A 16,173-nucleotide genomic window follows, 5' to 3' on the forward strand; every position below is an offset into this window, starting at 1 on the left:
ACTGATCTTTGAAATGTCAATTAGCATACCATATGACACACTATTTACAGCTTCTAACCTCTTTTTATTACCATTGCTTTAGGAACTGAGCTGGCAAAATGTTCTTAATAACAGCTCATTATTTGGACCCATAACTTCTGGGAAAAACAAAAAAGGTATGCAATACAAGTTCAGAGCTTCACGTGAACTGGAATTACTAAATAACCTAAATCTTAAATGACTCTGAAAAGTAAAGCAAGATCAAAATAATGGTCTCAATTTCTTGTTATAAGGGATTAGCAGTACATGAAAATATTAAAATATAAAAAATGTTGCAGCACTTCTCAATGCATGAATACACAAATATGAATTCTAAATCTCCAAGGGCAGAGTATAGTACAAAATGGCTTCCAAGTTTATTAGGCAAGGTACCTTTTCACATTTATGAAATGCTAAAATATACTGTTAATAATATCTCTCCTCCTTTTTATTAAAATGTTGGGGAGAGAATTGAGAGAAAGGGCAAGTTGGCACTGCTGAGAAAAGAAGTATTCCTATACCCAACCAGTTGAGAGTTAATAATGAGACGAAACCCACAATTGATAAGTTATAAAATAAGCAGTCATTGAACCACTCCAAAAAATGTAAGAACTAGGCTAGTTATAGGCTCCAGGCCATAAAAATCCATGTAAGGGCCATCGCGGTGGCTCACGCCTGTTATCCCAGCACTTTGGGAGGCTGAGGCGGGTGGATCACGAGGTCAGGAGATCGAGACCACGGTGAAATCCCGTCTCTACTAAAAATACAAAAAATTAGCGGGGTGCAGGGGCGTGCGCCTGTAGTCCCTGCTACTCCGGAGGCTGAGGCAGGAGAATGGTGTGAACCCAGAAGGCGGAGCTTGCAGTGAGGGGAGATCCCGCCACTGCACTCCAGCCTGGGCGACAGAATGAGACTCCATCTCAAAAAAAAAAAAAAAAAAAAATTCCGTGTAAGGATGCTAACTTCCAATGAGAAAAACAACAACAACAACAACAACAAAAACTTTTAAATATCCCTTATTGAATTTCTAATACTATTTTATTTTAAAAAAAGTAAAAGCCTTAGACTGGACATTGAACACATGAAGTGATATGCATGGTAGGATATCTGACAATTTTATAGTGCAACTTTTATATACTCATAATATCACAACAGTCTTTAGCAATGCCTCATTGGTATTCATAATTTGGAGATATGCTGCACAACACTGAACACTGTATTTGCAGTAACATCATGGAGAGATTACCATTACTTTATAAGCACCATTATTCAGTCATTTGCCCCTCAACATCCACTGTCTTATATATACTTAATTACTCTCCAAAATAAGGTAAGTATCATTGTATTCACTGCCTTTTGGATATGTGCCATCAAGCTGTGTAACAGAGTTTACTAAGTCCTATGAAATGACGACATTTTAGATTAAACCCTACATTTTTCTTCTTTCTTCCTTTTGTCTTTGTATTATAGCTTTCTGCCATTTCCTCTTCTTCATTTATTTCACTTCCAGAAACCTAAGTCCCTTTCCCCCAACCTATTCTCTGTCTCTCCACTCAATATCTTAAAGTCTGTATCTTCTTTTATCTTCGCACTAGTGATCTCACTTCCTTTATGATAGGTAGAATTCTAAAATGATCTCCAATTGTCCCTCATCCTTTCATAATCCTCTCCTTGAGTGTGTGAAATCTAATGGGATATTACTCCCATGATTAGGTTAGTTGACTTTGAGTTAATCATATTTGGGTGGGTCTAACTTTATCAAGTGAGCCCACAAGATAAACTGGGTCCTTCCTAAACCCAGAGAAATTTCAAAGTGTGAGAGATACTTCAACAGGAGGGTGATTCTTTATTTCTGGCTTTGAAAATGCAGGAAGCCATGTGCCAATGGATGTGGGAAGCCTCTAGAAGCTGACAACAGTCTAAGGATGACAGCCAGCAAGGAAATGAACAACTCAGTTCTGAAAGATTGAGGACCCTGGTCAGCTTGGAAGCAGACTGTTCTCTACAGCCTCCAGAAAGGAGTCTAGTCTGGTGGACACCTTCATCTGAATCTTCTAAGACCCTGAACAAGAATCCAGTCACGTGGTGCCTGGAATCCTAACTGACAGAACTGAAGTTGATAAAGGATATTTTAAACTGCTAAATTTGTAGAAATTTCTTACATAATATTAGAAAACTAATACACCTTCTATTGCACACAAAGCTGTTTGAATTATGGGTATTTCTTGTTGCTCACAATTGTCAGCACTAATTGCAGTAACTGCAGCTACTTTTCATTTAGTATTTATGTTAATCAAAATATGTTAACATTATTTCACATTAATAAAATACAATTTAAGAATGTTGCTCTAGGAAACTTCCTGAAAGACACAATGTCAAGGGTTGTATATTAGTTAGACTATGACTAAGGTTAAAGGACAACCTGTTTAATCCTAAACTACCCCAAATAATTGTAACGTTTTTATTTATGAGATATAATTACATAACTCAATGCTACCAATCTTCTCAGTGCTAAAATTTTTCCTCAGCACTAAGCACCCTATACAGGACATGTTTCCTCTTAATAGATGCTAATATTTGATACTGCTATTGGCTGTAATAATATATATAAAATAATTAACGCCTTTTCTACGCATATTATTTAGCACCAGTGTATCTCCTAAGAATACAGAAGGAACTATAAAGTTAGATTAATTCTCCACATAGACAAATTTTATTAAGAAAATAATGCTCGGCCCAGGCACTGTGGCTCCTGTCTGTAATCCCAGCATTTTGGGAGATCAAGGCAGATGGATCCCTTAAGCTCAGGAGTTTGAGACCAGCTTGGGCAACATGGTGAAACCTTGTCTCTAGACAAAATAACAAAAATTAGCTGGACATGGTGGCATGTGCCTTCAGTCCCAGCTACTTGGGAGGCTGAAGTGGAAGGATCGCTTAAGCCCAGGAGGTTGAGGCTGCAGTGAGCTGTGATGGCACCACTGCACTCCAGCCTTGGTGACAGAGCAAGACCTTGCCTCAAAAATAAAAAAGCAAAACATTAAAAAGAAAGTAATAATCATAAACTCTTGAAACGTAAATTCATTAACTATTTTCAAATATTTCTTTCAAAAATGAGTTTCTCCCTATTGTCCAAAGTTTCTTCCGATAATCTACATATTTCAGAGGTACTTATAGTAATTTATAAAAATAATCCTTCTCATTTTGGCAACTAGTATTCTCAATGAATTATTTTTTCCCATCAGATTTATTAAAACCTAGCATCTACCCTATTTTGCTTCAAAACAAATGCCTTTTATCCAAGGCACTCATTACAAATATATCAGTGTTTGGCATATAATTGAGAAAACTACATAGCTATTAAAAGATCTGAATTCTATTTTTATATCTTCAGTCATAAAGCGCATGGCTAAAATATATATACTTAAGTTTGTGTTTACATTTTTTCCTTTATAATTCACTATTCAATTGGACTATAATTAAACATAATTTAAAGACTGAAAATCTGGGCCTTATTTGTGGTTAAAAAAAATTGTAAATTTTCTTTTAAGTTAAATTACTGCTCCCAAAAAATTCACCTTGAAATGCAAGGAGGTTTGCCACCAAACACTTATGATTTGCAGATGACTGTCAAAGTTTTATGTAAATCTCAAGCAACTAGGCCTATAATCAGAAGAAGAAAGAAAAAGAAGCAACAAACATTAAGTTTACCAAATTAAGACACTGTGCTTATATTCTGTTGTTTTAACAGTCATTTTTTTGAACATATAACTTTACTAGTATTTTAGGGATGAGAAAAGTACCCACTTGAGAATATTTTATTGAACATTTGCTTTTCCTATATCCAACAGACAGTATACTCAAATTACCAAAAAAAAAAAAAAGTTTATAGTCAAATCACTAAAATATTTATCACATGATCCTTGCACACTTAACAAGAATCAATCTTGTACATCTTAGATAACGAGCTTGACATGAAAAATGAAAATATGTATAAATACTACATTTTAAAAATTATAGACAATTTCAGATTACCATACCCAACTCCTCTTAAGGTAGAGGTACTGGAAACTAAACTGAATAAAAAATTTAAAAAAGGAAAACAAGAGAGATTAATAATGTAAATACTGTAAAACTGTTGACTATATGTGTATATATACAATTCAGTTATATAGAATCACTATATATCTGTAAGTAGCCAGTTTAGCACTTAAAATCAAAGCAATTCTATAAGGTTTACCATGCATTACATACTCTTGGTTCCTTTAAAAAAATATTTATTATGGGTGAAAGAAGGTGGTAGTAAGAGAATCATAAAATGCAATTCAAATTATAATCCTTCAAAATGCTACATTATTAATAAAGATAACACTAACGAGGAAGTTTCTGGATAATATACAACTCCTAAAAATCATCCATGTCTTTATGCTAATGTTTTAAGTTGATTTTAGCAGAAAAGAAATGGTAGATTAAAATTAGGTAAAAAGAAGTAGGTCTCTAATCTTGGTTTAGTTTGGCAGTTGTGGATTCTGCTCCTCTGTTTCATGTAGGCACGACTGTAGCAACATGTCACCAGTAAACAGATCGGCCTCACGGATGTCCTGTGACATTTTGGATGTATTTGCTTGCAAATATGTGTTATTTTCAAACTATGTAAAAATGTATTTCTCTTAGAGTGAGATGCATGTATTCCCCATTCTTACTCTATAAATTGATAATACACACATTCACCCATTTAATTTGTGCTTTGCTATGCTCACTGTTTTTTTCACCTGTGATAATTTTTCTACATCCTAATGTTGCTAGTTTGTGGATATAGCTATTTCTGCATCTGCTTTCAATCTCCTTAATTCTCAACTAACAAAATTCACTTGTAACAACTGTTAGTTAAAATCATTGACATATATATACACATATAGGTTCACTGGCTCCATGAGCTGGTGTGTTTTTGCCTAGGAAATGCAGAGTAATTTCATCCTAATCTTATTTGATTCTGTAGAGAGAAGGTATACTTGAGGTCCACAGAGCAAACAAATCTCTCTCCATCAATTGCAAACTATATAGAATTACTCCATTTACATGCTTAATATTTTAAATTCTATTAATATAAAAGTATAATGATGGGCTAGAGGGAAAAGAGACTCTAGTTTCTGCTTTATCATCATTTCCCATATCTTTAAGACAAATAGCACGATAAAACAACAAAGCTAGTATTGGTTACCTCCAACTATTCCAATTACACAAATAAATATTCACTAAGGAAAAGTAAAAAAAGTTATTGTTATATTCAGTAAACCACGGAACTACTACAATTATTTAGAATATGTCCAGTTGTGGCTCCTGAGCTTATCCCAGAAGACAGTTAATCACTTTATTCCTGAAATTAAGAAATAACCAAAAATTATATAATGAGAACCTATTATGTTTCAAGTACTTCTACAGGTGCTTAAAAATGAAGTCCTGTCCTCTTTATGTGATAACCTCTAGGGTTGTAATTTGGTTTCATTCCTGGACCAGCTATACTAGTAAACGAGCCAGTTTCAGATGTTACCTCTTTTGGAAGGCAATAGCTGATTCCTGGTGTACACTCTCTTTAGGAGTGAATATTTTAATCATAATTATGGATTCACTTTTCTACCACACTACAATTCCTAGAAGGTCAGCTGTATTTACTGAAGCCCATAACCTGTTCCTGGCACATGGCACCACCTAATACCTATTGATACTCTAAAGAAACTTGAGATTATACAAACGTGGCAGAAAACAATTTTACATATCACTTCAACAATTCATCCTTCACTCCTGAACTTCCAGACACTGTATATGATAAAGATAATATGATTTACAATTTATAGACCCTAATAAAGTCCCTTAGTTTACATTTGATGTCTTACTCAAAGTTCATCCGTAATAACCTACAAACATATTTCAGCAGAAAGTGATAGGACTTAGAGTATGCATTATTGAGATTTGCCATTTTCTTAATATACCTACTTATTTTGAAAATAGAACACATTTTATAATGTACCACACCTTGAGAATGCCACAGTTGTAGTCATTATTTTATCTAAACTGTAAAATATGATCTATTTGATAATAAAATCTGTTATTTTAGGCAAGCCACTTGATATCTGAGGGTTTTTTTTTTATAAACTGGAGATAATCACAGGTTGATTTAAAGTTCAAATGAAATGATATTTGTATAAAAGAATTACTAATCAGTATATAAGTAAATGGAAGAACACTGGCCATCATATTCTGTTTAACTCAAATAGAATAAGAGAGAAAATTTACCCACACATACTAGGTTTCCTGATGTCATCAAAAAGAAGACATATGTAAGATTTAACACATCATTGGTCATCTGTATAACCCTTCTGATTTTACGAACATCAAATTGATTAAGCAAGAAGCAGTGATTTTTAGATAGTGATTTCAAATTTCTGATTTCCTTCTACAGCTTAATTAAAGAAGGAGGAAAAGGAGCAACTTTGTAGAAATTTTACCATTTCTTTGACTTGATGCTGTCTTTAAAAAACACTTTGAAGTTCTCATGAATCTAATAAGAAGTACAGGAACTCAACCACCAGCCTCTTGTCTATGAGCTTTGGTAAGAAATGGGGGCCTGTGTTCAGGAAGTACACAACAAAGCTTCCATATGCAATGAAGGAATGTTAATATAGCGAGCATCTTCTCATCATCCCTCAACACCACAATGAAGTAGCCACTGAATAAAGGTCGAACTGACCCTAGCCAGAAGTATTCCTAGAAAATCAATATAAGCCCATTCAGATAGGCCAATCAGAGTAAATACAATGGCTTTTTCCGAAAAGTTGGGGACAAGACAATTTCGGGTATGGAAGTGAGATTTCGAACTCCTGCACCGATTTAGCCATCATAATGGATTCTAGCCTAATGAAAAAGTTGATGCACAAAAGTGGGCAGATATACGGTAGTATTGAAAAATGCAGCTAGATCCGATCTCAAATAACACAATAAAATCACTGCAACTCTAGGTTTCTCAGTGTTGTGAATAAATAAACAACTTTTATTATTAAGCCAATAAGAGTTAGAACTTTCTATACTTACAGCCGAAATAATTATACAGTGAATATATGTTTGGGTTTACCTGGAATAGCCTTATTTAAGTCTGTTATCCTGGTGCGATTATTATTATGCGTGCCACTATTTCTGCCCTTGAAAATATCCCAATTTGCATCATAAAAGACTCAGCAGAGAGGATCTATAAAATTTTTCTGGCACTGAAGCATGTGATATAGAAATGTTAATGATTTGACAACATGGCATTTTTGCCTTAAGGTAATGGTAAAAAATAATCTTATTTTTGTTCTATACAATGGGATATGACGTTTTAAAATGAAGGCTCAATTATGGAAGAAAAATAAGCAATAATCTTCTTACCTATTATGAAATAGGATAAATGGCCAAGTATATACACACAGAATCTCCTCAAAGCCTTTATTACATACCAATTAGTAATGAATATAATTGCATACACACACAATTGCACACCCCACTTAGTGAAACATGTTTGTCAATACTGTAAGTTTTTTACTCTGTTAAATTGTACATTAAAGAGGCCAAAACCAGAATGTGGAAGAAAAAAAAATAGGAGTAATTCATATTACAAAAGAAGCATTCACCTTAAAGGTTCACTATTGATTTTTTAAATATGTAATCAACTGTCTTATTGAATTAAAATTAAAAGTTCACATAAAATATTAGGCACTCTAAAATATTTGAAGCAGAATAATACATTTACACCTAATAATACTGTTGTGGCAAAAACTGGCTAACGTGGTTAACCACAAATTCACATTATATATCCTTTAAACAAACAACTTTAAGGAAAATATTTTCAATAAAGAAGTTCATCTGTTTTGGAGACTAAGCATCTGTTAATTTTCTACCTGTGTTGGACATATAATTTACAACATTCATAGCAGAATTTACAAGCAATTTAAAATATGGAAAGTAGCTACCTATTACTTTGTGAGCATACAACATCTAGATAAAGTACTGACATTTTGACAGGAAGATGTTTAAAATTTACCAATGAAAGTAACAACAAAAAGATAACCAAAACAAATTTACTATTTCATAGAAAAAATGCAAATAAGCCCATCAGTTTATGCTTTTAATGAATATTTAAAAGATACTTAAAATTCTCTTTTTAAGCTCTGAATTGAGCAAAACAAATGAATTTTAAAAAATAAGAAAATAGAAACATTCATTTTAGTCTTACTATATTCAGATTAATATATTAATGCTGAAAATGAGAGTTTACTGCTTCCTGTTCCATTTAGCATTTTAGCTTCAAAAGTGAATGTATATAATGTATACGTGATGAACCTATGATTTTCTTAGGAATGCTAATTGAGGGCAAGAAAAATACTAAATTTGGTCACTTCTATACAAATCATGTCCTATCTTATGTGATTAAATAATGTCAATAAGTGCTAAAGTGTTTACAATTGCATACATGATATTTGAAATTTGGAAGTTATATTTGTAGCAAGATGTTTGGTTTCAGCAGTAATTCCACATAACTCTATCAGGTATAAATAAAGGGCAATTATCCTGGGACATGGTTGCCCCTCAAAGGCTAAGTTTAAACAAAATATGCTCGTGAACGTCCTATCCATTCAGCCCTGCTAGAAAAATTACCTCCCCACCCCACACTCCCAACCTGTAACAATTTTTGTCAATCTTAAAGTGATGTAAAAATACGAAAAATATAAACATTAGGTTTTTAAAGAAATTAAAACCATAAATTAATAAGAAAGCTTGGATAGTTTGTGGGAAGACGGGTTGCTTAAATTTTATTTCTCAAAGCAAAGACATTTTTAATACCAATGAGAATATCCAATTGTGCTGTTATTCCACCTCAGTGCACATTATTTTTATCATCTAGCTGGCCTATTAAAAAAAAAAGAGTGAAAAGCTTAAACATGAAGATTTTAAGTATCCTTTATTCTAGAATTGGCTTGACTATAACAACTAGCAAAATTCTTCAGCAACAGCTAGCTTTATGACAACAGCTTTCAAATTGATCTGAAGATCAAGGGACAGTGGGACTAAAAGAGGAGTTGAGACAGAATGGAATAAATTTGAGAAGACATATGCTTTTATTCAAAATAGAGACTGAACTGACTTTATGAGGCTCACCAAAATTCTGTTAGCAAGGTGAGATTATTCTCTAACACCCCATTATCACTAGTTCCTTCAACATTATAGAAAAATACCTACTTCCTTGTCTTCTGATCTCAGGGCCAACTTTGAAGAGTTATCTGTCAGACTGGACATTGTCAGATGCCACAAGAAGATCTGAGTGTCCTCCCTTATGGCATTTGCACTGTTTATGTGAGTGTAATCCCCTACCCAGCCAATGGACCGGCTGCATTCACGACCTTCGAGCAAGTGAACAACATGTTGGAATACCATTTCCTTGACAATTCTTTTCCATGGAATCTAATTCTGTAGTTGAAAATTCTCCACTATGTTCCTTATAAATCCATCCATCCCTCTAAAAGAAATGTACCACTATCTAAAGAAAGAAAGCAAAGATATGAACAAACACCTGACACGGGGCGTGGAGGAGAAAACTAATTGGGAAAAAAAAATGCACAAATTATACTTATTTAATTGCAGCAATAGTAATAATACTAATTATCTTGACAAATGTCTTTTACTTCTTTTCTCAAGTGTAGATATGGCTTTTTAAAGAAAGATATGCATAATGCATAATGTAAGACTTAAAATATGAAACTATTTAAAATATATGATTTAAACTTAAAGATCTATTACTGCACAACCACATAAACCCTCAAAGCATTTTTTATAGCAGTTATCATACTGCAATTTTTGATCATAGTGAAAAGTAAACCAAGGAAATTTCAAGATTTTTGAGGGAGAAGCAAAATATCAATTTTAAAAAGAACTGATATGATTATTACTGGTCAATTAACAAGAAACTTATTTAGTTCTTTCTGCCCAATTAAAATAATTATAAACAGACAATGAAAAAATATAAGAAACAACAGAATAATAAATTCAACTTTGAGAAACATACTTCTACTCTTTCTAAATGATGGTAATAAAAATAATTTGCCAGGTAAAACTATCTCTAACATGTCAGAGAATATACAGAAGTGGGAATGTAGATATTTTTGCAGTTTAAAGATTATTAGGAGTATGAGTGAAAACAGTAAGAGGGCATTGGAATGACTAATGGAAACTTACTAAGTGCAAAGACAGAAAGTACTCCCATTATGAAAGGAAGGCATTCACATCCACACTTGCTCATGTTGAAGAATCAGATAAGAGTATTGTACTACCTAAACAAATTCTCTTGCTCTAATATGGTTCATTGTATCAAGCTTAATTACATGAAAGTACAACAGAGTTTCTGATAAGAAAAGTTTAAAAACTCAGAGTAAATAAAAATATATGTTTTGCTTACCTTTTAAATGTTCTTTCTCCTCTTTTCTATGCCAGTCCAGATGCTTGGATATAGTTCCTCCCTGCCAGTAGATGGAGATAGTAAAATTGAGTCTTTTGGTGACCTCAAATCCTAATCTAGGTGGTTCAGAATCTTCAATTTCAGATTTTGGAAGTTAAAAAAATTTGAAGGATTGGAAAGACACATAAGCTTGTAAAAATGACTATCTGAGTCAGTCAATGAACTTTTATTCATGGACATTTGTACTAATCTTTAAGGGAGCGGGTCTTGGCTGGCATAGAAAAAAATAAAAGAAAGAGCATTATTTGGAATAAAAGAAAGAGCATTATTTATTCCCTTGACTCTTCATTCTTCCCAGATCGTGCTCATTAACTCAACTAATAGCTATTGAGTATCTACTCAAAATTGCAGGTTACTAGCCAGATAGCCAGATACTTTCATATACATTATCTTTCAATGCTTTTAGTAACCCTGCAAAGTAGCAATTATTATCCCTTAACATCTTGTCCCAGAAACTACATATTTAAAAGTTCCATATGGTAAGGTGACTCTTGCTTGCCAAGGTTTTGTAGTCCTCCCGATGGTGAGTTAAAGACTTCTCAGATTTAGGCAGAATAAGTTTCTTCTTGCTATTGATAAAGGGACCTTGAAGTTAGAAATTCATTTGCTAGTGTAAAAATTGGTTTTGTTTTCTTTTGTTTCAAATTAATACAAATCCTCCAATAGCTTTCCAGGAAGAAATTTTAAAAGCAAAGGTGCAACCATTTTATAGAAATAAAATAAATCCTCTGAAATAAAACAGGATTCATGAATAGAGCCGCACAGAAGTGTTTGACAATTGCACCCTTAAGATCAAATTAATAGGGAAGAACATTAAAATCTGTGACTGCTGATAATGACTTACAGAAATAATAAAATTATTTTCATTTTCAAAGCTAATAGAAAGGCATGAGGTACCTCTTGAAGATGATAAAGAGAATAAACTGAAGAACATTCAAAATTGAACACTGATGAAACTACAAAATAATTCTTCCATTTTCTCACTCAGTTTAGTAAACCCATTGAATTTTAATTCAATGAAATATATCTCTTATCCTTATCAAAGGCAAAGTCAAAGTTTTAATATTGCTTGTTGTCATGGTCTGTGAGTTGATTTCAACACAACACACTTTCAGAGAATGGACATTACACAAATAATCCAAAAAACACCAATGTTAATTGTTTAAGAGTGATATGATAAAAATAAAACTACTCTATTTTATAGTCACCTTAATCACTTTGCCCAAATGAATACAAACATCTTTATATCTCTCTCTTTTTTTTTTTTTTGGTCACCCAGGCTGAGTGTAGTCTCTGCTCACTGCAACCTCTGCTGCCTGGGTTCAAGCAATTCTCCTGCCTCAACCTCTGTAGTAGCTGGGATTACAGGCACCTGCCACCGCGCCTGGCCAATTTTTGTAGTTTTAGTAGAGACGGGGTTTCACCATCTTGGCCAGGCTGGTCTTGAACTCCTGACCTCATGATCCATCCACCTCAGCCTCCCAAAGTACTTGGATTATAGGCCTGAGCCACCACAACCGGCCTATATATCTCTTTATAGTTCTTACAATGATTTTCCGATTACAAAAAACCTTCTCATACATAAGTTTTTACCAGCTAAAACAACAAATAAAAACTAATTGTATCATGCACACTTAATTATTATGAAAACAGAATTAGTTGTCACAATAAATAAGGGTCATCATATAATATCTTGTCTAAACAATACATTTTTGAGAATAAAAGAGAGTGATGTTATTAATTATGTCAGACAAACAGACATAAACTGTGAATATCCTCAGAAAAATTGGACACTATAATTTTCCTAATGACAACATAAACCTTCAATACAAATCTTTTGAGTCTAAATACTATTTTCTTTCCACTATATTACACTACTCCAGGAAAATTTTCAACTTGGATGTTTGTGTGATTAATTCACAAGTGTATATTTTCCTATTGCCTCTTTATTCAACTCAGCCCACTGAGTGTAACTTTTTCTTTGTTTTCGTAAACTTGGCAATAGCTGTTATATTTACAGTACTTTATCTTAAAATAGGTAAAACAACAAAAACAGTAACAATCCTAATAACTTTAATAACTAATATGATCCTAATAACAGTTTTACTGCTTCTCAGTGGGTTATTTGTGGGGTGTTTCTAATATTACCAATGAAGTAAGAGACATCTTTACCAATTATTAATGATTTGTTGGATTCTGGCTTCACTCCACTGCTTGAATCAGTAGGGTTAACATTAATTCTACTTCAGATTATAAATACCGTTCCCGAATTTGATACTCTTAAAAAGTGGTAAATTTCATATTAACTTAGAGAAGACAAGAGATCATTCCAAATGTGTTTACTGATTAGGGTTAAAAATATGAAAAACTGAATCTTCATTAAAGTAAACATTTCATATCCCTCACAATGAATTCAATTTTCACATATATATTCATTTAATTATTTGATTACTTAGTTTTTAAAGTATCTGTGCATAATTTAATTAATAAAATCACTTTTTTTGCCAAAGCTTCTGTTTGTTTCTTGTTTTTTTGTTGTTGTTGTTTTGGTTTGGTTTAGTTCATTTGTTTGTTTTAACTACTGTATCTCCTAACACATAGCACAGTGCCTCACACATAATAGACATTCAATAAATATTTGCTGACTGGCTAAACTGCCTAAGAAAAAAGTTTATATTTCACCTGCAAACATATTTACAAATAAAATTTGGTGGATAAAAAGGGTAACGTAAGGGTTGGTTTCTGAACTACCATTGCTTACTGAAGGCCACTGTGTTAAGAACTGACTGAGATCCCCCATATTCTACAAAAAGACACCAGCAACTGATTACTGTGTCATAAAATCTGTTTCTATGGAATAGAGTTATATTAAATTCATACTTGTAATTAATTCACCATGATATATGAGATCCCTGAAATAAAACTAGCAACTTCAAAAAAGTATCATATACATGAAGAAATTATTTTTTCCTTTCTGAAGTCAAAAGTCAAATATTGTTTTAAAAATAAAATGCCATTTTCTTGGCTTGACTTGGGAAAAACCTGTATACTAATCATTAATAAATTTGAGATTTTCTCTTCACAATTCCCCTCCTCACCACAATTCCAAGATGAAAACTTTTTTTAGATGGCCTTTTTCTGTGCTGGATGTGGGGTTTGAAAGGTAATGTTTAGAACTGATATTCTGGTGTACGGCAGTACAATATAGTAGCACCATTATGATAAAGAGCATGCCAGTAAGGATGACCCAGACAGAAGAATATAATGATGAAGAAAGTTTTGAGACAAAAACAAACCTTAACATGATTTTCTAAATAATGTCTATAATCCTCTGTTCCTTTATAATTGCTCCAATTATAAAACTAGCCTTCAAAATTCCTCAAGCATGTTAAACTTCTGAACCAACTACTTAAAAACCAAAGTTACGTTTGATCTTTTTAAACCAATGGCTTGAGAAAGTTTTGAGAATCTGATGAAAGCTATGGATGGTCAAATCAGAAAATTATATATCTGTACAATCTAAAATTATATACACTCTCAGTGTTCACACAATAGAATATAATTTCAAAATATTCACCAGACCCCAAGAAGCCATCTACGAACCACTTTATCTATGAAATTAAGGTTAAGAACCCTTTCTCCAAAAATAACTTTTTCATCATGAAGCAAAACAATGGATAAATTTTTCACTTTAGGATTAGAAGATACATGTGTGCATACACAAACACACACGTGCACACACACACACACACATACGCAGATACAAACACATACACAAAGTGGTCCAGCATGAACACAGGGGTATCATTTCACATACTTCCAACGTAACTCTATAAAATTAGTTGATATACTGTCAGGAAAAACGCATATCCAATGTGTAATTTAGAACAATCTAGGAATTCTTTATATTACATAATTTTAAAAATTATTAACTTTTCTGGAGAAATTTAAAAAGCTTTTTATCAGAAAATGTATATAGAAAAGAATATAGTAGATAACTCAATTGTACATCCTTAAAAGGATGAATTTACTCCAATAGTTTTTAAGGGAAAATGACAAAAGCTGTTAACAATTTGGGGCCATCTAGAATGAGCCAGAAACTGTTAGTCACTCATGTGAGTTATCTTAAAGCTATACTGTAAAAGACACTACCATCACCACTCTACCGATTAGAAAACTTCTAACTAGATTAAGACATTATGAACAAAGAGGAGAAAAAAGTAATAAAAATTGTGAACCCCACCAGGGAGGAAGGTCCAAACCACAGGCATAGATTGATGACAAAGCTGCTTCCTTCTCTGGCAACAGTAAACAGTACCCTTGGGGTGAGTTGTAGCAGGAGTTCATATGTTTTAAAATGAGCAGTGGTTTTCTTGAGCGATGTAGGTGGGTCAGGTAGCATAAAATAGATTTAATTTGATCCTCGTTCTTGTTTTGATTAAGTTAATAGTGCTTCGTTTAACAAAACACCATAAAAAGTTTTCCTCTACTTTTTTTTAAATTTTATTATTATTATACTTTAAGTTTTAGGGTACATGTGCACAACGTGCAGGTTTGTTACATATGTATACATGTGCCATGTTGGTGTGCTGCACCCATTAACGTGTCATTTAGCATTAGGTATATCTCCTAAGGCTATCCCTCTCCACTCCCCCCACCCCAGGACAGTCCCCGGTGTGTGATGTCCCCCTTCCTGTGTCCATGTGTTCTCCTTGTTCAATTCCCACCCATGAGTGAGAACATGCAGTGTTTGGTTTTTTGTCCTTGCGATAGTTTGCTAAGAATGATGGTTTCCAGTTTCATCCATGTCCCTACAAAGGACATGAACTCATCATTTTTTATGGCTGCATAGTATTCCATTGTGTGTATGTGCCACATTTTTTTTCTTTTTAACAGCAAAAAAAGCTCATTTGGTCAGACTGAAAAGTAGTAACAAACACAAGGATTGCATATGTTGTATTTTTTAGTTCCTAAGGAACTGTTGAAATGACATAATTAAAATCTTTCACCAGACTTACTTTAACATATCTCTCACCTCTACACAGTTACCATGTGCAGTGGGTGGGGGGACGTGCGTGGGTGTGTGCGTGTGTGTGTGTGTTTAAGATCTATCCTCTTAGCCAATTTCATGCATACACTACATTATTGTAACTATTGCCCCAATTGGTGCATTAAGTCTCATTTCATCCTGAAACTTTGTACCATTTGACCAATACCATCAGACCTTCTATTTCATAAAGGATATTAAAGAAAGTTTAAAAAAATAACCAGTACTATCTATATTTAAGTATTACATACGCAATGTAATTTTTTGCTTAACATTAATTAAAACAGTTTTTCTTGACAATAGTATTGTAAATAGGTTCTCTCCTGTAATCCATTAGTGAGCACAGTACAGTAAATGCATGGTAAAATGGTATACAGTGAATGCATCTCTAATCTTCCTTGGAGTCAGACTCATATAATGCTCTGGAATCATCATCACGTCTGTACCTGCTACTGAGTGTTGTAAGTGGAATGGAGAAGACAGTTAATAACTGGGATCGCCTTATTTTTCACTTACTCCTTTCCATAAAAAAGGATAATATAACAATGGAGTACGTTATAAAAAAAAG

The 16,173-nt window shown here is 33.2% G+C and overlaps 1 protein-coding gene across 3 annotated transcripts in view; it reads right to left on the bottom strand.

Moving 5' to 3' along the window:
• Positions 1-16,173, bottom strand: part of PDGFC (platelet derived growth factor C) — a 210,535-nt gene that overhangs the window by 89,676 nt on the left and 104,686 nt on the right. The gene's annotated exons all lie outside the window — the stretch shown is intronic.

Source organism: Pan troglodytes, chromosome 3 (genome assembly GCF_028858775.2).
Source record: "Pan troglodytes isolate AG18354 chromosome 3, NHGRI_mPanTro3-v2.0_pri, whole genome shotgun sequence".
Classification (NCBI taxonomy): domain Eukaryota; kingdom Metazoa; phylum Chordata; class Mammalia; order Primates; family Hominidae; genus Pan; species Pan troglodytes.